General features: G+C 45.7%; 1 protein-coding gene across 1 annotated transcript in view; it reads left to right on the top strand.

Annotated features, from left to right (window-relative positions):
- BCL2L12 (BCL2 like 12) overlaps positions 1 to 24,567 on the top strand; it is a 132,457-nt gene that overhangs the window by 19,995 nt on the left and 87,895 nt on the right. The window contains exon 2 of the mRNA XM_086930135.1: positions 21,020 to 21,144. The gene's annotated coding sequence lies outside the window, so the exon portion shown is untranslated. The remainder of the gene's footprint in view (positions 1 to 21,019; positions 21,145 to 24,567) is intronic.

The following is a 24,567-nucleotide window of genomic DNA, read 5'->3' on the forward strand; positions in this document are numbered from 1 at the left end:
AACCTAGGCTCAGGCTGGGAGCAATGGAAAATAGCAACCAAACAAGCCGGACAGGAAGACTGAAGACCAGACTGGGTAGTAGGGGCAGAATCCGGACCCATAACTAACCGCTTAGAATCTGAGCGCGGGCAGGTCGTTTTATGAGTCGGGCATAATCTGGTAACTCGGAAATGAAGTGCCCAGTTGGGCTTCAGAAAACCAACTGGCCAAGTCTGGGGCAGAAGAGACAACACTCAGTGTTGGCAAAGAAAATAATCCAATCTCAGACTGGCAGTAGCAAGATCATTGGGATCGGTCTCAGGGAGCCTTGTGTGGAATTTTATGAACCAATGAGAGTCGTTTTTAGTGGGCATATATAGGTAGTTTATATAATTGCCTGAACACTGGTGAGATATAAAGCCCACCATGAGGAACAGCCCACAATTTTGGTAATTGAATGTATACATTTTTGTAGACAAGTTGGTGGCTTTGGAGAACTTTTCACATACAGGTCAACCCATTAGTCCATTCTGGATCTTGTCCTAGTCCTAGCTATAGTGTCTAAAGGAGGCTGGGCCAGGTATGTGGTGCGTTTGGTAGGCTTTGCCATATACTTTATGCTGCTAGTTGTAGATATCTGTTTTTTATTTTCAGAATGTGTACAATATGCAAATACTCAAAAGAATTTCCTGACCCTACTATTCTGAGGGAGCAAGCAAAAGAATTGACCGTTCGAAATTACATACTGATAAGCCATGTTCTGATTGCTAATACATTTCGAGGGTTCCTGGTATAGAGACTTTTTTTCAATAATACATTTTATTGATTTTGAAGCTGAACATAACAAACAAAAAAAGAAAAGTAACACTTCAACGAAACCCAGCAGCCTTCGATAGAGCAGCTACAACCTGGTCTCCTCCCTCCTCTCTCAGTCAGAGGGAAATCACCACTTTACAGACCCCACCACCCCCTGCAAACCCGGACACCCCATTAGCTCTGTCTCCCCCACTCTCTCCTTCCCTGGAGCAGTGTCTAGATCTTTCCCTGCCGAGGTCCCCCACATTTTTTCATACTTAAGCAAGCAGCCCGACCCTCATACACCATTCTTTTCTTTATTCTGCATAATTCCATCCCTTCCCACCAATCCGCTAACCTCTGGCAGTACTGGCTACCCCAGCGCCTAGCAGTGTCTCACTTTGCTGCGATGTAGCCCAAGTTGATCAATAACTCAGTGTAGGGTTCTCCAAAGTTGGTCTTGGAGGGCTGGATCCATGCCAGATGTTGAAGATCACTATATTTTTCTAAATAAGAGAGGATGTAGCCTCATGGCTAGAGCGGTCGACCTTGAAGCTGGGGTTCGAGTCTCTGCATCAATGCTCAACATCCTGTGATTCTGGGCAAATCCCTCAATCTACCCGTGCCTAACAAAAGAAATAAGCGTATGCATCTGTAACTAAACTGGTGCTCATGTAAAGCGCTTTGATATCTGATATCTTAGGGTCTAGTTTGCGCTATATAAAACTCTATTTAAAAAAATGTGTATATGGGGATATGCTAAAGATCTGGCATGGATCTGGCCCTCCAGGACCGACTTTGGAGACCCCTGGCTTAGTGTAAAAATAAACCCCAGAGTCAGTCAAGCGCTCTAACAACACCGCACTGCGGTCAGTGGCAAAGGCACCTACACAACCTCTCCTAAACATGTCTTCACCCCTTTCCAAAAGGTTCTAAGATCCGAGCAGTCAGTAGAGGGACTTCTGACTCGACATGCTTAGATGTAGGCTGCCAGTGCAGTTGAGAAAGATGATGTGAGCCTGAGGCTGTGCGAGGAAGATCCAGGAGAAAAGGGGTGGCAGCATACTGCAGTGGCTGCAGGCATGGATCGAATAATGAGAATGGCCTGTGTAGAGAGCGTTGCCATAACCAGTACAGAAGCCACCTATGGCTTGAGAAGAGTAAAATAATTTTAGCTGGAAGGAAATTGAATTTTTAAAGAGATTTATGTGGTGAAAACAAGCAAAAGAGACCATGGCTGTTTAGTTCTGCAAAAAAAGATACTTTTGTCAAATTTGACATACAGGTTGCGAACAGTGCCCACCGGAATGTGGCATAACCTTAAATCACCAGGCCACCATGCAAATGAACTGATTGAAGGAGGTCCACCTAACACCAGGAACTCAGTCTTTTTGGGTTGAAGGTCAGTGAATGTTCTTTCATCCAGCTTAGTAGTTTAAATAGGTTCCTCTAGCCAATGACATCACTGTAGGTTTTGCAGACCAGCCCGCCATCATCAATCAAAGTGACTTTCATGAAGTCTTATTGGAGATGGTTGACATGTAAAATTAGGTGAACAGAAAAGCTTTTCACTGGAGGGCCCTGCGTACTCGGTGTCCCCGTCAAATGGAGAATAATTACAAAGTGAACCCTACTGGTGGCATGGCTTTACCCTCTAAAACATGTATCTTAAAGGGCTGAACATGGGCAAGATTGATCTGATCAGACTTCTAATCCCAACTCTGGAAGTATCAAGAAATCTGGGGTATATTTCTGCAAACAAGCAGGTCATGATGTGAATAGAACAAAGTATACACTGCTCTCTCTCTGGGCTGCTTCCGAAGCTGCATGTTTGTAGGAGGTTTGAGACACCCATGCCGTTAAGCAACCCCAAACCCCTTATCTCACTTGGGGTTTGCCTGCGTCCCACATCGCCAGTCCGGCCCTCGTACCTCCAGTCCTAACTCTGCTGTTAATAGCCTCTGGGACACTCTAGGTCTGTTATCAGTAAAGTGGAAGGGGTGGGAGGTAAAATAGAGTAGCTACCACCCCAGGCCGAGACATCTCGAAGGACTGGTCCAGCAGGCATTCCACCTTCCCCAGTAGCCTTGTTGACATTCTTGGCATTTCAGTGAGCTGCTAAGAGCTACCGAGACTCCTCTTGGTGGGACCTGTGTATTTGACACCTTGCTGTGTGATTGTTTGTGCTCTTATTATTCAGCCTACGTCTCTCCTTCCCTCCAGCAAACCTCCCCTTACAATACGGGTGCACAGTGACACATATGCTGCCGTAAAAGGGCTGACACCCGAGACCGCGCCAGGCTCCGGTTACTACTGTGTGTTTTACCTGTGCTGTGTCGCGACAAGCGGTATGTTCGTCACGCAGCCTTCATTAAGGAATGTCCGTTGTGGCGAAGGACACTGAGCGATGCCCTGTTTTTAAGAAATATATTTTATGGTGTTGGAGGCGCTTTTCATGTTTTTGCCCTTGTTTAAATTGTATTTAAAGGCAGCAGAACTTTTTTTTTTTTTTTGTTTTTTTTTTTTTAATCTCTTAGCTTGTTTTTGATGAATTGGTATCTTGGTGATAACTGTTAACTCTTGTCTAATTATTGGGCTCTGGTTTGGTGTGAGAACCGGTTGCTTACTTGAGACCCTGTCCATAGAAAAGTTTTCCCTTGAATAATGGTTTTTAGGTCGAAGGCTACCTGTTTGCTAAGGACATCTTAGGGACATTTGGAAAGTTTCCTTGGAAATGCATTTCGCCCATTGATTACCATTGGCTTTGTGGTTTGTAACTCACGTGTGTGCTTTCTATTTGCTGGCTTTATCTGTTTTAGGCTGTCCAACTTGAGTTTGTCGCTTCTCTTGCCCAAACTCTGTTTTATGTGACAATCATGCTAGCTGCTAGGGGAGTGTTTGAGGAAGGCTGTGTAATGTTACCTTTTTTTTCCAGCGCACAACAACATGTAAATGTTTTTAAATTAACTGTGCAGGTGTTTCAGGCTGTATCAGAATTTAAAAATCCCAAATGAAGCACTGTTTTATTAATTCTGAAGTGTGGTGGAAACCAATATTTGAATATGAGAAAAACAAATCAATACACTGGGTGATAACATTTCCACACAATATCGTTTGTGCGCTGTATACATTCATCAATAAATCTGTATGTCTGTGAAGATGTCATGGTCACCACTCCACTCTACACTACTTAACTCTAAACCTCTCTACCCTACACCAATCTACTCTATGGCAATGCACGCTATCCCGCACTACTCTACTATGCATCACCGCACCCTTCGCCACTGCACTCTACACCACAATACTCTACAACACTGCACTCTACGCCCTACCACTGCACTCTGTCAGTGGTCTATGCAAATCCACTTCATGCCACCCTAATCTACTTTTCACTCAACACCACACTATTCTATGCCGCTGTACTCTACTGCCCATTACTCCATTCTACTCTAAAACAATATACTCTATGCCACTGCACTCGGTGCCACTCAATTCCGTGCTACTCCTTGCCATGCCACTCCACGCACCTTCATTCTACTCTGCACAACTGCACTCTACTCTGTGGCACTCCACTGTACTCTATGCCAATTTACTCAAAACCAATGCATTCTGCGCCACTGCACTCTATACCAGTCTACTCTGTGCCACTGCACTCAATGCCACTATACACTATTCTACAACACTTTATTCCACTGCACTCTACATCATTGTGCTGTACAGCACTGCATTCTGTCATTCTATTCCACTCTGCACCACTGCTCTCTGACACTCTACTCTGCACCACAGTAAGCCACTGCACTCCACACTAGTGCACCCAAAAAAACTCTTCTCTACACCCACCACTGTACTCTATGACCGTCTACTTTGGTACACTGTACTCTCTGCCACTAGACTCTATGCTGTGCCACTTTACTGCCCCCTACGCCACTCTACTCTAAACCATTGCATTCTACACTAGTGCAATAAACACCACTTTATCTAAAACCAATGCACTTTACGCCACTGCTCTCTATGCCAACTACTCTGTAAGACTGTGCTCTAAGCCACTGCATGCTTTGCCACTACACCATTGCACTCTGTCACTCTGCACTGCGCCACTGCTTTCTGCGCTACTCTGCTGTGCACCACTGCATTCTACTCTGCACCACTGCACTTTACACCACTCAGCGCTACGCTAATGCATTCTTTGCCACTACACTCTGCATCACTCTACACCACTCAAATCTATTCTGCACTCCAGTGCGATCTACGCCACTTCAGCCTACTCTGGAACAATCAACTTTATGCCACTCCACTGTACTCTGTCCCTGCATTCTACACCACTTTACTCAAAACCAATGCACTCTATGCCACTCTACTCTGCACCACTGTACTTTCCAGCGCTTCATTCTAGGCCTCTCTACTGCATTCTACTATACTCCACTCTGGCGCTCTACTGCATTAAACTCTACTCCACTCTTACACTTTATGCCACTCCACTCTACAACACTCTACTCCACTCTTGCGCTCTATGCAACTCTATGGCGTTCCACGCAACTCCCACTATGCCGCTTTATTCCACTCTATTTCACGACACACTACTCCACTCTATACCACACCACTCTACGAATATCTACTCTGTGCCACACTACTATACTCTACTCCACTCGATGCAACACCCTCTATGCCACTCCGCTCTACACTACTCCACGAAACTGTGCTCTGCTCTACGCCTTTCCGTTATACGGCACTCTACTCCCTCCACAACACTCCACGCCTCTCCAATAACACTCCAACTATCTCCACACCACTCAAATCTACTCCTCTCTATGTCACTCTACGCCACTCCACTTTACCCCACGAATTTTTAGCCGTGCTGAACAGCAGCTGCGCTGGTGTACAATATGGATAAACATATTGGCAAAGCCAATGGTTGTTTCATAGGCGAAACCTATTGTATTTGTCAATACTTATCTTGTGCTGGTATTTTTACGTAGACAGTCGTTGTACGTTGATATTAATCTAGTCTTTCTTTTCCTTCAAAGATGACAGAGACATTTGGCCACGTAGTATCTATTTGGTCACTGCATTCATATGTTACAATTTGGTTCTTCTATTTTAGCCTTGCTGGTTCTGTATATTATGTTGCTTAGTGGTCATGTTGGTTATTTTTCCTGTCCTCGGGATAGTATCCTTAGATTACCCAATTGAGTTTCACAATTTGGGGCTTCCTGTTAAAATGTGAACCAAAGTGTTTTGTGGGTGTGATGCTACTGTTCTTTTATTAAATTTCAGTAATGTTTCACTGCCTTACCTAACGTGCGTCTCATTGTGTTACTATATTTTTCTTTCTATAAGGCTTGTAATTTATTTAAGGAGCCTGTTTTTTATGTTTTAATGTACTAGGACCTACAGATTGCATATTTAGCTGGACAGCAAAAGTGCTCTGTACAAAAGGGTTACAGGGTTTTAGAAATTTAAGATGTTGACTACTGTTGTAGTAGTGGCCTTCACTGCTTATCTGGGCAACTTGATCCTCCTCGATTAGTTTGGAATCAGGTTATACACTCAGAGACTTTACTTTGGTTATCGGTCACATCAGATGTGAGGAGATTTGTGTGCAAGGTGTATTGTTGTTTTTGGAGACCTTTAGAGTAAGTGTTGGTTTTGTCTCTGTTGAGGAGCTCCACTTGAAGTTAATCCATTTCATGTGGGAGATACCCTTTAGAACCACGTTTTTACAATGCATTGCCTTTACCACGAAGGTAAGCGTATTTAAGGTAATTGTGTGGGTGTCTGTGTGTGTGTGTTCTCTTATATGTACCTATACATATATAATTTAGGGTTATGGGGTGGTGAAGGATATTGGGTGGTAAGATTTCTTTTAGGGTTTAGAAGCTGGTAAGAGTATAGGGTAGTAAGTGTGTTTTTAAGGGTTAGAGAAGGGATATATGGGGTAAGGTTGTTTCTATGGTGGTGTGGTGGGAAGGGGTATACTGTGAGTCATTAAAAAAATTGATGGGTTTTTGCGGGAATTTCCTCCTTTTTTAATAAAAATGCACCTTTCTAATTCTTTCTAAAAAAGTGGCGTGGGTTTGGGACGGTCCCTCCCCAAACAAAATAGTGTGCGTATGTGTGTATGTATGTATACATTGCCTACTGGCAGTCGCCAGTAGGTAGTTTATAGTTAGGACCAAAGTTTCCATAAGAAAATCATTTTTAGGTCTCACACCTGGCGAAGCAGCGCGAAGCGCTATCTCGCCTGCGAAACCTATAGTCATCGACTATGCTTTCAAGGAGACAGGAGATGGGCACGCGCAGCATGCCGGAATCGGATCAGGTAGCGCGCATGAACACTTGCTTCATTGTGACTGAACAGCATGCCAGAATCGGATCAGGACGCACACACACACACACACACACACATACACACACACACACACCCGTACACACACACACACACACACACACATACACACACACACACATACACACATACACACACACACACACACACACACACAAAGACACACACACACACACAAAGACACACACACACACACAAAGACACACACAAACGCACTCACACACACAAACGCACTCACACACACAAACGCACTCACACACACAAACGCACTCACACACACAAACGCACTCACACACACAAACGCACTCACACACACAAACGCACTCACACACGCACGCACTCGCACGCACTCGCACGCACTCACACACAGATGCACACACGCGCACTCTTCCTGGAAAGTAAAGGTACAGCCTACCACGCTGGTTGTACCTCTCCATCGTCAGCGGGTCAGTCTCGGCAACAGGCGGGGCAGCCCCGCTAGCTCACACGCTCACTTCCGGCTGGCTTCACGGGCACAGGAGCACAGGGTAGGCTCCCGTCTGGTTCCTGTGTTTTTGCGGCCCCGCCCCCGTCCCAACACGGGTTTCCAGGCTTCCTGTCCAAGCCGGGGTGCGGCGGTGAGTTTCTCAATACGTGACTTGTTTTAAATGGCATGGAAATAGGGGCACTTCAAAGATGCTCCATATTTTATGCGGACTTAATACAATGTGGATATTTGTACTTTCCAAGTAGCTGGCAACCCTTATTGTTGGCTTTTATTAGCATATGTTAACTAATGATATTTACTACAAATTAAAGGTATGAGTGCTCCCAGAGGGTTTCCTGTTCATCTAATTAGTGGCAATTAGCTGCAATTAACACGTGTAAATGAGATGGCATTGAACACAAAACAAACCGCTCATAGTCTGCTGTGTTTCCTTGCTGTTGGACCTATCACCAGAGTTTCAAAAATAGAGCTATAAAGGCGAATAAAATCATTAGCTGTGGCTTCCAGCATGTGACGTATGTGCATGTCATAAAGCAGGCAGTCTCGAAGACCCTCCCTGAGCACAGTTTACACCTTTCAGTTTGTCACCATGGAAATAAGATTATCACCTTGAAGATTCATGCGTTGGCACTGTAAATTACAGGTCTCCTGACTTGTACTCGTTTCATCGACATCGAAGGAGAAACGTTGCTTCGTACTCTTGATAACAGGTGTCGCAAAATAAATTTTAGTGACACCAATAGGATATTTTGTGGTTTTTAAATAGTATGTAGCAGTATTCATTTTATCGACCTCGGGAAAAAAAGAGGACTTTGCACCGCTGCAAATTAACAGTTGCCACAAGGCAACAGTAGTTATTTTACTGAACCTTCAAAAAAATTATAGGCCGCATCAGCCCTGACAGTATTTCCAACCAAGGGAGCAATAACTCGCGCAGTGACCGATGGAACACTCCAAGCGGCAAAGGGTATAATCCCTCTGTAATTTTACATTAAAAACATACCCCGAAAACCAAGGTATGTATTACTTTTGTTGGTGCTTTTACGTGAATTTCTATACATTTGCTGTGAGAACGGAATCACGGGCAGCTGAAGAAAATAGTTTGTGTTTAGAGCTTATGATTAATGATACCCCTGAAAACAAAAGGAACAAGCATTTGCCATGCAAAAGGTTTCACATTTACGTGAGTGTAAGCTATTATAAATGACAATGCCTTTTATTTATGTTTTAAAAGCAAAAATAAAAGGCATTGTCGTTTACAATGTCAATAGCTCAAACTTGCGTAAATGCGAGACTTATTGCATTGTAAATGCTTGTTTTATTTTGCCAATACTTTTGGCGCCATGTGACGAATCTTCACGAAATTTTTACAGAACTTACCCTTTTTGGTTCAGCTGCTTTATTGAAAGTTTCAGGGTGTTGCTGTCAAGCGGGGGGCGAGAAAAAAGGGCAGTCCCAAAATGCGTTTTACTCATGGTGTCTCAATGGGGATTTTTCCTTTTTTCAACATGACTACAGCCCGAACGGCTGAACGGAATTAAACCACATTTGGCAGAAATCGAGATGTTGATCCAGGAAGCGTGCTTTTACTGATTTGGTGTAAATCCATTCAGTTGTGTTTGAGATTTCTATTTAAAAAAGTATAGATCTCTGGGGACGCGAATCCTTGCAGAGGACTAGCAGACCCTACTAACATTTTATTGGCTGCCAATACTTCAACCAGGAAGTGTTGGCAGCCATCATGGGACTCTGCTTGAAGCCGAGTCCCACAAACAAAGTAAAAAATAAACAAAAGGGGGCAGGGTAGGAATACCAGTAACCCCACCTCAGATATTGTGTATGGCGGGGGCATCCCACAGGGACCCCGCTGGTGTTGAAAAGGATTTTTTTAAAAATGTTTGCTGCAGACTCGCCAGTGGATCCGTGAATCTGGATGTCTGTTTTCGAAAGCCCCCTGGTGGTCACATCCCGGGGGCATGAGGGTAATCAACTAGGGCGGCTCATGGGGCCCCCCTTCTAGGCTTTTGTGAAGTCCTGGAGACTGCCATCTTTCCGAAGCATTAAGCATTATAAATGCAGGGGGTCACTCTGGCCCCCCCCTGCTGCACTAGGGACCGCCACATCTCTGGGATAGTAATAATATGCGGGGGAGCTGCGCTGCTACTCCGGCGACCGCCACCTCTCCTGGGAACTATTGTGTACAAATGCAGGGGGCCCACACCCCAGGGAACACCACCTCCCCCAGGCACATAAGCATTTTATAATGTACTAGCAGCCCGTCCCGACGTTGTCCGGGTATGAATTGCTGCCGGCCAGTAGTATATAGTTTTGTAGGATTTCGTTTTGATAGCATTTTTTATCTGTGGCAGGCCTGTGAAACGCTCCGCATCACAGTGCACTGCTGATGCACTTAAGAGTGCGCGTTCAGTAGTGTCAACTCGAGTTTCCCTACTTTATTTTTCCTTGCAATATTATATAGCGCGAACTCGACAACATGGCATGAGCACAATTTACATTAAAGAAGAGCACATTCATTTGTGGTAGGCACGGGGAGACAAAGCGATTTGCCTGGAATCACAGGATGTTGAGCTGATGCCGAGATTCGAACGTAGCTCCCCAGCTCTAAAGTTCGCAATTCTAGAACTTGTGGCGGGAGTTGTGTCTAAAAGTGTATGTCGTGCTGGCCATCAATGATAGACCTGTGCAATTTTCAAATGGGTGGTGAAAAAATGGGAGTATGTTGCTGGAGATGTGGGCCGCCGTGCCACCAATGTACTTACCGGGGGATGGTAAACACCCATTATTCCGCAACTTTCTTTCCGCATACCATCACTCCGCATACTTTCATTACGAAAGTGACATGACTCCGCCATGCCATTATAACGCATGGCATTACATTTTATATGCTTTTACCACGCATACATTTACAAAGAAATTCGTTGTAAATGCATGAATGGTAAAAGCATGTGTTTTTTTTAATGTTTGGATAAGGTAAGTATGGGTATAGGGGTATATGTTTTGGGGTACTACGGTATATATTTTGGGGTGTTTGGGTATTTTAGGGTTCAGATATAGTTTTGGGGTACAGGGGTAGTTTTAAGGTTTAGGGATAGGTATGGGTCTGGAGTATAGGGGTATTTTAGGGTTCTAGACTAGGTTTGGGGGTATAGGCGTATTTTTAGGGTTCAGGGCTAGGTTGGGGTTTTGGGGTGCAGGGGTATATTTAGGGTTCAGGGGTAGGTTTGAGTTTAGGGGTACAGGGTTATTTTGGGGGTTCACGGCTAGGTGTGGGTTTTGGGGTACAGGGGTATGTTTAGGGTTCAGGGGTAGGTTGGGGTTTTGGGGTACAGGGGTATATTAGGGTTCTGGGGTAGATTTGGGTTTGGGGGTACAGGGGTATTTTTAGGGTTCAGGACTAGGTTTTGGTTTTGGGGTATAGGGGTATTTTTAGGGTTCAGGGATAGGTTTGGGTTTTGAGGTACAGGGTTATTTATAGGGTTCAGGGCTAGGTTGGGGTTTTGGGGTGCAGGGGTATTTTTAGGGTTTAGGGATAGGTTTAGGTTTTGGGGTACAGGGTATATTTATAGGGTTAAGATGGGTTAGTGTTTAAGGGTGTTGGGGTATTTTAAGGAGTACGGGTGGGTTATGATTATGGGGTGCAGGGGTATTTAAAGGGAGCAGGGTGGGATTAGTTTTTAGGGTGTAAAGGGTAATACAATAAAATAATAAATAAAAATAATATAAATAATGCAATTTAAAAGAGTAAATGTGTGTGTGTGTGTATGTATGTGTGTGTATATGTATGTATATATATATATATATATATATATATATATATACAATACGAAAATTGAATGTTGGAACCCATCATTGCGATTTTAGGCTTATTAACAATTCCGTTTTTATATGTGATTTGTTAATTAATTATTTCTCGTTTTCCCCTTTTATCATTTTGGGGAGTGGAAAGATTTTTTCTATGTCAATTAACCAGGTGCCTTTTGTCAATCCTAATTTGCACAGTATTTAAACACTCCCATTGGTATTTTGATGCCATGTGATCAAGGCTGTTATAAGACAGCCAAAACGCGTCATGCTGGTCGAGAGGAGAAAATAGACCACTTTATGAACGAACTTTTGTGTCCGAGCGATCTGTACCTGTGGATATCGCAGCATTGAGGGCTGTGGTGACAGGATATTGTGTGTATATATATATATATATATATATATATATATATATATATATATATATATATATATATATATACAAAAACATATATTTGATGTTTTAATAATGTACTTTTACAATGTATATGACTTTACCACACATGCATTTGCGTTATAATGGCGTGCGTGATAAAGGCATATGCGTTATAAATGTTTTGGAAATATTGTCTTTGCGGAGTAATAGTCTCCCGTTATAAAAATTGCGGAGTGATGGTATGCGGGATGTATGTTTGCGGAATATCATCACATATTCCCGGGGGAGGGATAGTCCCTTTCTTGCTATTTCTGTAGAGGCGGGCCTTGTGTCCGGATGTGCGTGGCGCGAGGCCTGTGCGCAACAGAAGTGGAAAATCTCCAGTGTGCGCTTCAGGCGTCACTTGAAGTTAAGGCGAGATTACATTTCCTGCACAATGGCCCCTGTTTGGGCTCCTACCGGCCCTTGGGAATAGTGCCATGCCTGACCTCCATACAGTAAAGCAGGTGCACGTCACTGGGAGCGCGGTGCAAGCACACCCGGAGCTGGAATGTACAGAACCTGGGAAGAAAAAACTAAGAAATATTAAGCAGAACGCTCGCTTTTTTTCCCGTAATTCTGCGCCCCGTACACGCCCACGCCCCCAGTACACACCCACAGCACACAATATGAGACATGGCATGAAGGGTGGAACGTACCACACGCCCCCAGCGTTTGTCACGCCCCCAGCACACGCCCACAGCACAACACAGACACGCCCACAAGGGACTACTTTGCTGGTACGGTTCTTCTACCTTTTAAATGTATATGGTGGGCGTCTGCATAGCCTATGTCCTTCTGCTGCAACTGCCCTTTCCAACGCTGTATATGGTGGTGTGATTGGTGCTGTGGTTCCTGAGATTACCCGCCTCAAAGGTTTGGGCGCTCTCTTTATTATATTAGTATAGATATAGATAAGTATAGATAATGCAGGGTAGGCCCTACGTTCTCCCAGCAGCCCTGGGGACCACCACCTCCCCGTGGATGAAAATCATATTTACGACCACCACCTCCCTGGGTCTAAAAACGTAAAAGTGGAGCCATAGATAGCCCTGCGGAGTGCCTCCCCCAGGTACTCCCGCCAAGCCTTAGATTACACTGCTCCACTTTCAGCAAGCAAGAGCAGATAAAATGCTCTTGCTTGCTGAAAGCGGAGCAGAATTGCTTTTGGAATGAGGGGTTGCATGTCAACAGCTCCCTCTGTCTAAAAGTAGTGTTGCCTCCCGCAGGACGCGGGGAGCCGGCAGGGACCGCGGGGGCCTTCGGGCTCCACCGCTGTTCCCATGGGTGCCCTGGGTAGAACCAGGTCACCCAGCCTAGAGCCAAGGGGAAGGGGAGCCATGTTGCCCCCCTTCCTTTGATTAAAACAAAATAATTTAAAAACAGGAATAGAAATGCCAGGCCCAGGGAAGTGGGGTCCCTGGGGCTGTAATCAGCCCTGGGAAGGGGGGGGGCACACAGCCAATAAAAAAAAAAAAAAAAGGCTACTGGTACAACCCTGGAGACCCCGTCCCCTTTCTGTACCACTCTGCAATCATGCCTCCTTGGGTGCTGCTGGTTGGGGGATTAGGTCCTCCTTGGGTCCTTAGGGGCCAACAAGACCTCCTGTTACCTCCACTAAGTGAAGTGTGGCTCACTGGTTAGAGCAGGCAGACCCTGAAGCAGAGGTCAGACCCGGGACCAGGGTTCAATTCCCGACGCGGCAGGGTCTTGAGCTCAAATGTCCACGGACTCGATAATTCTCGTTTCGGTGCCCGACCTAATCATGGGTTCACACTCTGCAACTCCGGGCATTAAGCTTGCTTAATCTCCACAGCGGCACCCCCCGCGGCGGGATGCCTGGCTTTCACCTTGGGGATGCCCTGTAGGGGCTATCTCACAGGGAAAAGCCAGGACGGGTTCCCAAGGCAAGCGCCGAGATACCTCCCCGGTGATCGAGCGCTATATAAGAACATTAAAAAAAAAAAAAAAAAAGTCCCACACAGCTGGATTACTAAGAGGTGTTCGGAGGCCATGCTCCCTTTCTCCACCACATGGTACACTGCTGTTGGGGGGATGACATCCCCTTGCCTCCTGAGGGTCTCTGGACTAAAATAGACTTTTTCCCCAATCAGGAGTGCACCAGGAGGCCTGTTTGCAGAATGGTAGAGAAAGGGGGTGTGTCCTCTGATCGCTCATCAATCCAGCTGTGTGGGTTTTACTGGAGGTAACAGGAGGGATAGTGGGCCCTATGGACCCTCAAGAGCCAAAGGGACTTCAAACCCCAACTAGTAGTGCACTAGGAGGCGCATTTGCAGAGTGGTGGAGAAAGGGGGCGTGGCCACTGAAAACCTCTCAGCAAGCCAATTGTGAGAGGTAGGGGTGTAGAGCCTGTTGAGGTACGCTGGTCCAATGTTGTGGAGTGCCTTGTGTGCGTGGGTGAGGAGTATGAAGGTTATCCTCTTGTTGACAGGAACCAGTGCAGGTCTCTCAGGTGGGGTGGGATGTGGCTGTGGCGAGGGATGTCCAGGATCGGGCGTGAGGAGGTGTTCTGGATGCGTTGGAGCCGTTTCAGGAGTTTGGCCATGGCTCCTGCATAAAGTGCGTTTCCATAGTCCAGTCTACTGCTGATGAGGGCCTGAGTGACTGTCCTTGTTTCGGTGGGGATCCACTTGAAGATCCTGCGAAGCATGCAGAGGGTGTTGAAGCAGGAGGAAGAGACCGTATTGACCTGCTTCGTCATGGAAAGGGTAGAGTCGAGGGTGACCCCTAGGTTGCATGCGTGGTCGATGGGTGTAGGGGGTGCTCCTAGTGCAGTCGGTCACCAGGAGTCGTCCCAGGCCGAGGTGGTGGATCCTAGGATGAGGACCTCTGTCTTGTCCGAGTTCAGCTTCAGTCGGCTGTTCCTCATCCAGTCGGCGACTGCCTTCATTCCTTCGTGGAAGTTGGTTTTGGAGGTGTGGGGGTCTTTGATGAAAGAGAGGATCAGATGGGTGTCGTCGGCGTAGGAGATGATGTTGAGGTTGTGCCATGTAGACGTTGAACAACGTTGGGCTGAGGGATGAGCCTTGGATCTGGATCCAGATTTATTATGACATTGAGGCGGCGAGAAGCAATTCTAGTAATGAGACTATTCTACGTATCTCCAACTAATACCAGAAAAAGCAACACTAGTTTGCCATTCTGTGACGAGATACTGTGACATTGACTATTGTACTCTTACTTAATATAGAAAACAAGACTAATCCTATGGCCAGCCTGGAACCAGTTTAAAACTTTAAGAACCTAACACAATGTTTCTGTGAAATATAAATAAATATGGACATTCAAGCACCCATATGTGGCACTCTTACTTTCTTTCTTTAATATATGGGCTTGATATTTCTGTTCACTCCTCTCGATCATCTGTTTTCCAAATGATAGGCAAACCTATTGCATTGTGATTGGGCAAATTTTATAGAAATTTCATAGAACCTATATGAAGGAATAATGAACTAGGGAGCCATACCACATACACTACAAATATATTGTTTTTTGGTATAAACCACCACCATGGCCACCTTCACGGACCAGATGATCTCCGCAGCATCGTTTTCTTGCTCTTCTAAGTCTCCCTGAAACCAACAGTAGATAGTGTAATCTACAGTGGTCTAATTCCTTCATACTGCACAGTTATGCTATGCGGGTTAGCAGACGTTACACTGAATCAACTATTAGTAAGCTTATTGTCGTCTTCATATCATATCACACACCATGACATGTTGATATTAGCTCTACCTACATTAGTTGTGCAGGTATCAGCATTGTATAGGATGCACCTTTTTGGTAGCCATGGGGCAGTACACAATAGTGTTGTATTGCGTTTTGGGATCCGAACGAAATTTACTGATTCATATCCTCATATAGGTACAATCCACGTTGCCCTTATATAGGCATAGAAATCATAACCATATTTAGACATAGCCCATGCAGTCCAAATACAGGCATGGCTACTTCCACTCGTTCCAAAAAGCCACAACGATTTCTTGGAAAACTCTGCTTAAGCAGTCAGGGACATCCCCTTCCTTGCATATTGATTTGTCCAAGAATTCATGGAGTTTTCAAAGCACTACCTTTTCCTTGGGGTTCTTTGATGACGTTATTATGCCCGACTTTACGTCAAACTAGGCACCTTCCAGGTATAAATATGCCTACACTTGCCCTAGCAAATACACGGTGGTTCGGAGCAGCTCGACGCAGCTCGCTACAGCAAGTGCCGAAGGAAGCCGGCCCTCCAGCTGACGTACTGAGACGCTGTCCTTTCTCTCGCTGAGAATCCAGCTCCTCCTCGCGGGGTGTTGGGAAATCAAGTCCCGAGACCGAAATAGCAGACCTCCTTCTTTCTAAAACCAAGGTACGGAGCTGATTAGACCTAAAGAGAAATCTTGGATAGATTATTGGCAAAGAAACTAAACCTATGCTACACCACACTTACTTCTTCCCTCGTACTAGACTTAGGTTAGGTACATCGGGTAGGCGTATTTTCGAAGCACCAGTTGAGTACTTTTAGCCTTTGTTATTTATGTATGTATTTATCTATGGTTTAGAAACCATTCAATGCTTTTACAGTATTATTTTATAAAACTCTTCTTGCTGTACGCATTATACTTTACAGCCAGTATTACGATTGTAGCAGTTCACCTCTCTTGCATGAGAAAGAAGACTGTTCAATAAATCCCTTTTATTGAAAACGCCCGTCTCTCTATTTTCTCTGCACCTCTGATGAAACGAAGAATGCACGATTGACTGAGTAAAATATCTATCTATTGTTTCCACGACTCTGAAGATACGTTTATTCTTGGGGAAACAAAGTTGTCATGTTTATGCGGTTTTCAGAAACGAATCCCTTCTTGCTTATTCGTGAAAGTTTCTAGTGACCTCTGAGCTAGCTGGCACTCACAATAAGTCTAATATATTCGATAGAGACCCAGTTGACCTAAGTCCTACGTCAAATCTATAGGATCTATGATTCCAATGCGCAGAGCCTATTGGGAATATAGGAACTACACTACAATAGTTGTTTACCGCCCATGTTGCTCCTACAGTGTGTGCTGTATATGGTATAGATGCTAGTCTTGATGCGGTTAGAGTCAGACCATGTTCATCACTGTTGATGAGTTTGTTAGGAGACGTACCACAGTTAGTCGGTGTAGAATTAACAATTTTGGCCTTAGATCCGTTTTTTCATGAATTCCCAATCAGGTAAAACAATTGGCAATAGAGTTCAGAGTTAAGTTTCCTATGATCTATTCAGCACCGTTATGATTGAAGAGTTACTCACTCATTTGTGAGACAATTACAGGTAATATAAATGAGCTCAGATGGCTAAAAAACTGAACCGCTGCTGACATCCCAGTCTGATCATAGTAATGGCCAGTGATTTATGTTCTTTGTTAGTTATCGCTCTCATGTATAGCTATTTATTATGTCACAACTATCACCAATATTGTGAAGCTGTGGTGATCTGAGACACTTTTCACGTTCTCTCAAATAATGACGTTTGAAAAATGCTTGGTTGATACTTCGTATCTTTCAGACAGCGCAGTGTCCCGTGTGACTTTTTTGTGACACTAGTAATGCAGGATAATGTGGGTTATATTTGCACATGTAAAAAACGTTACCAGCTTGAATAGTTCAGATAGTTCATTAGTTTCTTCTTATTCTGCTCCTCCCACGAGGACAATATGGACATGGAAGAAAAAGATAAAATTTGGGGGAGGGGTGGGGGAGCAAATGTTATTTTCTTTAACATACAACTCTTGTCTTGCCAGCACTCCATTATTGGCTGTATTCCTTTTGCATATATGTGTCTAAATTATGTTGCCAGCTTTGTGACGTTTAAAAAGAAAAGATCAGCATCAATGAGTGGTTTAGTTTAGTTTTTGTCTCCCAGAGGTTGGAGATCCAGGCCTTGAGGCGTGTGGATCCTTTACCTTTCATATACAGTGTGCTACAACTCCTGCTCACAACACAAACATTAACCGGAGTGGCTGGTACATGCGGCCCCAAGCCCTCCATTTTGCACTGCTTGAAACCGGAAGCCACGGCAGAAGTGTTCTTCCTGCTTCCCCCTTGTGTCTACTGACCAACAAAGCTATTGTGTGCGTTGTCTGACGAGAAGGGAAGTGCACAGGAATAAGAGAAGGGGCAGGAAGTCGAAGGGACACTAAACTCGTTCTGCCTGGCAGCTGGTGTCCAAGCGCACAGCTGCACCATGCCTGTGGCTGCTGTCTTGGCAGGGATCTAAGCCCATAAGCTTGTTTTCTAAGTAGGTGGCCACTCTGGCTTTTTTTAACCTGGTCAAGTTGTTGAATACACAGATGTATGAGGAGGAGTTCCACAGACTGGGGCCCTAGGACCAGTGCTTTAAATGGGGCGGTCCTTTCCGGTACAGAGTACCGGCACTTTTTTATTTTGAGAGGGAGAGTACCGGCACTTCTCAAGAAAGACTTAATACATTTAATTGGAGAGTACCAGCACTTCTCAAAAACAAGCTGGTTCTCTGGCACAGAGTACCAGCACTTCTATTTTTCCATTTCAAACACTGCCTAGGACGTAGAGCTCCGCCTTCTCTGGTGGTGAGGTTAAAGGAACCGCGGTGAGTACTTTTTGATCTGGATTGTTGAAGTCCCATCGGGGAAGATGCACACAAATGTTTTGACTGCAGTAATGTGGTTGCCCCAGCATTACTTTGAACAGAGGCACAGCTTGTTTGATTTTGCATCTATGCCTCCTCTGATCTATGCTTCGGAAAGCTTACACAGGGTGTATCCTCACAAGAGCAGCAGATTAGCATTAGGGCCAGACCTTTTGAAAAAAACAAGTGCCAGGGCTCTCGTCAGGAGGCCACTGCAACATTCACCACACATTGCCCCTGCCATGCTGCCAATGATAGTAACAACACAACTCCTAACCATCACACTCCAACAAGTGTGACAATTCAGACGATTTTAGCCCCCCAGTGCTATAAGAATGGCTTGGGTAGTTGGTAATAGTCGTTTTTAATGTATACTGAATTAATTAACTGTATGGTTTTCTCAAATATATGCAGACCGTGCCAACTTATGGCAAACTGTCACAAGCGCATGTGTCGACAGTAAAGTGCCGGTGCAAAGCACTGAAAACCACCAGCTCAAATTAAGACCTGGCGACAGTGTCTCGCAAGGTCTGTTCTTAAATTTTATCACTCACACATAATCTCTTCTAGATCCTGATTACTAGGCTATTCGTAGATGACGTACGCCTATGCCAACCTCATTACTTTCTGTAGTACTATGTGCTTTCCCGCTGGAGTGGTGCAGCGAGGAGTGAAATACCTCGGGATCCGTATACATAGTGAAATGGAGCAGATAGTGCGACTGAATTACGGGCCTGTACTGGCTAAGCCAAGCACGCAGGTAGAGCGTTGGCTAAATCTACCATTGTCACTGGCTGGGCGAGTGGCTATCATTAAAATGGTTTCAAAACATCCCCATACTGCTTACCCTAGTCTTTTTTAGCACATTGCGCACCACGCTCACCCGACTGGTGTGGGGGGCAGACAGCCCAGGGTGGGCTGGGATACAATGATCAGGCTGTGTTACAGGGAGGGGTTTGGGGTTCCCAGCATGCCGCTGTACTGCCTGGCAGCGCAGTGCAGTGCAGTTTTGCACATCACTGGTACCATCCGGACGCGCGTATACATTACACAAAACCAGCGGCAGATCTTGCTGACCCAACGCCCCTCGTGGTGCTGTTGCCATATGGCATTCCCAGAGACCCCAAGGGCATTCAAACAGCATCAACTACATGATGTGCCAGAAAAAAAATGGCCCGAGTGACTTTTGACCAGCCGCTATACACGTCCAACATTCCACTGATAAGCAACCCATGGCTGCCCATTACGCAGGAGGCACTGGTGCGCCGCACCTTCAATAAATACTACCATTAGGGATCTTTTCCCGGGGAGGGGCAGGTATACTCAACGACAGACATCGCATGGTTTAGTGCGGCCACATATATGGACCAATTTGTACTGGTCAGAATACAGGACAACCAGAAAGTGATGATGGACGGAGCGCCCACCCCCGTCACAGATCTGGGTTGAATCGATCATCGTACAGGGTGTCCTAAGATCCCAGATACACAGCTTTCTACTGGAACTAGATAGTTCCCCTCCCCTGACACAATTCATCTCTGATGCCGGAGGGGAACTTTTAATATCCAAGTTATATAGGGCCAGCTTGAACTTACTCCCTAGCAAGGACACCAGGGTGAGGGTGGCATGGAAGCGTGATGCTGGGCGCCAAATCACTGACTCCCAATGGAAGAACTGTTGTGAACAGGTCAAAAAAATATCCCTTAACCACATGCATAAGTTACTCCATTTTAAATTCCTTGGGCGTGTTTCTGCCACACTGGAAAAACTGCAAGAGATAGACCCGACGCGCGCATCGACATGCCCCAAATGCGGGGCGACGGGTGCAGACTTTGCGCGCATGACATGGAATTGTGTCAAGATAACCTTCTATTGAGGAGAAATATACACTGGACTATGGTAAATGGTCCACAGCCTCATTACACCGACTCCAGAAACGGCACTAATGGCTATGTGAAGGAAATCCCCAAAACCATGTGGCGATTCACGGCAAGTGCCCTCCTGCTGGCAAAGTGAGAGATAGCAGTGCACTGGGGAAGTAGACACGCCCCTACAGAGACGGCATGGCTCAGCAGGTTAATTCACTGTAACACCAATAGTGAGCTATATGCCGACCTACAGCCAATAGCATCCAGGCCAAGAGACATTTGGCAGCCACTACGACAAAATCTCCTAAAGAGGCCTGATGCCCCAAATCCCAGTCTCCAGACCAAAGCCATGCACGGACAACCCACACAACTGAGCGGGTATGCGAGGAAGAGGAGGAAGTCCCACGCTCTTTGCCCCCCACCCCCCAGATACCGCCGAAATAAGAGGGGCAACCTGGGTGAGGTATGTACAGCGGCGGCAAACACCTAAAGGGGTTGTATGTGAAAAGTCTGTAATAAATATATATTGTATGGACACAGTGCACTAGGCATGCATTGTGCGGCACATTTTACCCACATTATCGTCAGAGCAATGTTGTATGTTATAAAAATGACAACGTTTTTGTTAAAACCTCCTTGCTTTCTGTTGCAGAGCGTTGGCTCCAGCAGAAGAGTCCTGTGGGACCTGTGAGAGCAGGTGTGTGCTGCACAATCTACTGCAGGAACGTTCATCGAGAATCCTGCAGAAAGTGGACCGTGGAAAGTCACGAGGAAGAGGTATGCAGGGTCCTTCATGCTTGCGAGCAGATGTGGGAAGTGATTCTCTTTCGATGGAAAGCGGCGCAAAAGTCCTTATTTTTAAACAGCTGCTCACCCTCACCTAATTTACGTAAAATGTACACCTCTTGAGAGAATTAAGCATACTGCGCAAGAAAAAAATAGATGTCTCCGCCCACTCTTCTAGCCCAGCTTCTGCCATCGTGAAGACCTTCATTTGTTGGTCTCCATGCATTCACTGAAGTCCTTTCCAGGAATGTGCGCACCATGGACGTGTTCCCTGACACTGGCGTGCTCTCCGAGGAGTGGTCGTTTGTCCTATACAGGCTGTGAAGATAAGATTCTCATGTTCACGCTTTTGCTGGTGCTTTTCATTAATTGGATTTTTCGGTGGACTGTCTGTTATCTTGTATTAGGCTGGTACATTTTGTATCTTTCCTTCACTTGTTTCACCAGCCTTTCTGGAGCCTCGTCGTTATTTTGGATGATAACATGTTTGTTTAATGTTGCAGAGTCGTGGGTTATGAATGTATTGGTTGCTTTTCTGTGTCCTTGTTAGATTATCTGCTCATGTATTTGGTGGATGGCGACTGGATTGTTAAGGTATCTTTCTGATGTAACGGTTTCTACTTCACTGGGCACCACGCATGTAAATGTAAATGTGTTTCGATTTATATAGCGCACTATAACCCAGGGGTCTCTAGGCGCTTGCTTAGGGAACCCGTCCTGGTATTCCCCTGTGAGATACCCCGGCCGGGTATCCACAAGGTGAAAGCCAGGCATCCCGCCGCGAGGGGCCGTAGTGGAGATTAAGCAAGCTATTGCCCAGAGTCGCAGAGTGTGATCCCGTGAGTCAAGTAGGCACCAGAGTGAGAATTGTCAACTCCGTGGAATTTTGAGCCCGAGACCCGCCGAGGCGGGGAATCGAACCCTGGTCCACGGCCAATCTCAGCTTCCGGGTCTGCCGCCTCTAACCACTGAGCCACACTTCTCCACTAAGTGACATGTGACAGCAGCACTTGTTTTAGGGCCCGGGACATTTTATAGTTATCATGCTACATGGATCTAGATGCAAGTGTATGGGTTGTTCAGTGTATGGTCTGGTGGGAATGGTGCACAGTTGTGCAATAGGTGTTAGGTTACATTATATTATCAGCCATCCAGGTCTTTAAGCCCATTCTTGTTTTCTGTTTGCATTCTGAATATTGGAAACTTATGAGTGTGGGTAGTGAAAGAAACTAGGATCGAAGAGTGTAGGGTCACTACTGGATAGTAACTTGCAGACTGTGTGTACCCAATTTTTTTTCTTCATATTGTTCATTGCTTTATTTCTTCACTCATGTTCTATGAATCTCTTGAAGCACCTGAGGGCACTTGATACTGCCAACACAACCAAATTACTGTCTCAGTCACAATATAGTAAGACACCTATGAATAAAGAGTCCACACCAGGAGTGAAAGTGGGCTGCATCAGTGGTGGGAAGGGTCAGTGGTAGTCTAATACACCGATTCAGATTGCTCTCTGCCACTTAAAATTTTTATTTTACAACTTGAGCACCTCAAGGAAGTACCCTGTTACATTTTTACTTTTTTAAGTTCACTTAGTTACAGCAAAAAAGAGCTTTCAGGGTCCTACTGGGAGAGGGGCTTAGACTCCGCCCACCTGTTGGTTTTCCTGAGTTTGATTGGGCTGACGTTGTGTGTTTCCACTGAAAAGAGTGCTCGTATTGCACTTTTTGGATTGTGACAACGCTTATACTTGATACAGCGGGAGTGGATTGGTTATCGTGGCAAGCCAATGATCATGGCTACAGGCCTGATATTCTGAAATATCATGATAAAGGCACAATAGGTTACAGACTATAGGCATTTACTTACAGACAGGGATTTTGTTACATATAGTGCTTAATTTGACTTGGTGGTTGCAGGCCGGGAGCCATTGGGATTCATTTTTGGGGACCAGCACATATTTTTTGTGATCAGAATTTCCCCAGAGTAAGAGAGGGAAAAACAGTAGGAGGAAGAGAAAGTCAGCAAAACCTTCACAGAGGGAGAAAGGAGGAACCTGCAAGAGTGGTATAAAGGGGAAAGGGTTGTCTGGTAGGGAATTAAAAAGCATTGAGGGGGATTGCAGATTAAGCAGCCTACTTATTCGGTGCATTAATATTGATTTGCGATGTCTGCAGACTTCTGAGCACAGATTTGGGCACCAACACTACTTTTTGTTTTTGCAAATTAAGCATTGGTGACATGGAATCTTGTAGTTTGCCGTTTTGATACACCATGGTTCTATAAGATTTGCTTTGCGGGAATCCGTTTTAGGCTGCCTTAGGAGTGATAGTGTTTTTTTAGCCAACTGTAATTTTGTTTACCTTGCTAATTTTATTAATGTAAGTCTGATGCTTGCTTTGTGGAAAAACAACCAATAAAAACTGTAGGCCTGAGTTGGTTATGGTAACAATACTGACCCAAGAGACCTCAAGAACTTCGACCCATCTCTCTGCTCCCCTTCCCGGCCAAGGTCATCGAGAAAATCGTTAACAGACAGCTAACCGATACCTCGAAGAGAACAGAATCTTGGACCCTTCCCAGTCAGGGTTCCGCAGCAACCACAGCACCGAGACCGCCCTCATCGCCGCCACCGACGACATCAGGACCCTCCAGGACAACGGTGAGACCGCAGCACTCATCCTCCTAGACCTCTCAGCCGCCTTCAACACCGTCTGCCACCGCACACAACGCGCACGCCTCCAAGCCGCAGGGATACGAGACAAGGCTCTGGAATGGACCACCTCCTTCCTCTCCGGTAGAACCCAGAGTGTCCGCCTCCCCCCGTTCTGTTCCAAAGACTCGGAGATCATCTGCGGCGTACCCCAAGAATCATCCCTCAGCCCGACACTGTTCAACATTTACATGGCCCCGCTCGCACACGTCACCCGACCTCAACATAATATCCTACCCCGACGCCACTTAACTGATCCTCTCCCTCACCAAGGACCCCATCACCGGCAAGCCATCCTCCATGAAGGAATGAAGGGTGTCGCCGACTGGATGAAGATCAGCTGTCTGAAGCTGAACTCGGACAAGACGGAGGTCCTCATCCTCGGCTCCAACACGTCAGCCTGGGATGACTCCTGGTAGCCAACGGCAATGGGGGCAGCCCTGACCCCACCGACCACGCACGCAGCCTGGGAATCATCCTCGACTCAACGTTTTCAATGACCTAGCAAGTAAACGCTGTCTCCTCCTCCTGCTTCAACACCCTCCGCATGCTCCGCAAGATCTACAGATGGATCCAGACAGATACAAGAAAGACAGTCACCCAAGCCCTCATCAGCAGCAGACTCAACTATGGAAACGCCCTCTACACGGGAGCCCCGACCAAGCTCATCAATCGACTACAATGCGTCCAGAACGCCTCGG

The sequence above is a fragment of the Lissotriton vulgaris genome, chromosome 7 (assembly GCF_964263255.1).
Source record: "Lissotriton vulgaris chromosome 7, aLisVul1.2, whole genome shotgun sequence".
NCBI lineage: Eukaryota > Metazoa > Chordata > Amphibia > Caudata > Salamandridae > Lissotriton > Lissotriton vulgaris.